Below are 1,323 nucleotides of genomic sequence, written 5' to 3' on the forward strand. Positions count from 1 at the left end.
CACAAACGAACAGATAATAGATTTTAAATAAACAAACCTAGTTATCCGTGTAAAGCCACTTACCACCAACCACGACAAACTGAGTTTGATCCCATGACAGAAAAACAGAATGGACTCCTACAAATTGTCCTCTGACATCCACACATGTGCAGCAGTACCACTAGCATGCACACACAATAGATGAAAAAAGCAAAGAATTACTAAACCTAGTGTAGTGGCAAACATCTGTAATCTCGGCACCTGTCTCAGACATGGGTTGGGCTACTGAGGGAGATAACCTCCAAAGAAAGAAAGAAGGAAGTGAGGTAGGGAGAGAAAGAGCCATCAGTTATACTTACATTCGTGCAATCAATAAATGGACCCTTTTAATACGCTGTACATGTGTGTGACCCAATGAATATTGACAGAAAATATTTATGAAACCATTACTTATTGAACAGCCTATTTTGTCTCTACTATCCAGTAATGCTAACATTTGTAATAAATCACACGCACATCACCTACTTGGTTCAGTTTCTGAACTAATCTCTCTCTCTCTCTCTCTCTCTCTCTCTCTCTCTCTCTCTCTCTCTCTCCTCATTGTTGTGCTGTCCTGTCTTCTTGGTTTGGTTTGGTTTGGTTTGGTTTGGTTTGGTTTGGTTTGGTTTGGTTTGGTTTGGTTTTGAGACAACAAAGTCTTGCAATGTAACCCAGTTTGGCCTCAAAATTGTAATAATAATATTTCTCTTTCTCCTAAGTGTCAGGATTAAAGGCTTGTACACCACCCCTGGCTGTATTCTGCTTTTAATTACTGTAGATTTACAATGAGCCTTGATATCAGATATGGCAAGTCTCCCATCTTGTTCTTTTTCAAAAAGGTTTTGACTTTTTTTTTTTTTTTTGGTCATTTGTATCTCAAAGATTGTCAATTCCAAAGAAAAATATACTGAGATTTTGTTTGATATAGCTAATGCAAAATGCCAAGCAGATCACTTTGAGGGAAATTTACAGCATCACTAAATGTTATGTATTTCTCCATTTTATATCCCTTTGATATTTACTATCTGACTCTTTTTTCATAGAGATAATATACATATTAGGTTTTCCCTATGTAGCTCAAAGGTTATATGCTATTGGAAAATTATATCATTTTTTTCTTATTTTGGTTTCTGCCTGCTTAGTGCAGGTATCTATTTGCTAAACACTTAAACCAGTGTCTTTTCCCTTGCCAATCTCAGGTCTACAAATATCCCATTTCCTCCCCCTGTTCAATCTCCCAACTGACACTATTTTTCCCCGCCCCGTGACCTTAATCTTTCTAAGGCTGGGAGAGAAGAGGGGGGG

The sequence above is a fragment of the Grammomys surdaster genome, unplaced genomic scaffold (assembly GCF_004785775.1).
Source record: "Grammomys surdaster isolate TR1022 unplaced genomic scaffold, NIH_TR_1.0 204, whole genome shotgun sequence".
Lineage (NCBI taxonomy): Eukaryota > Metazoa > Chordata > Mammalia > Rodentia > Muridae > Grammomys > Grammomys surdaster.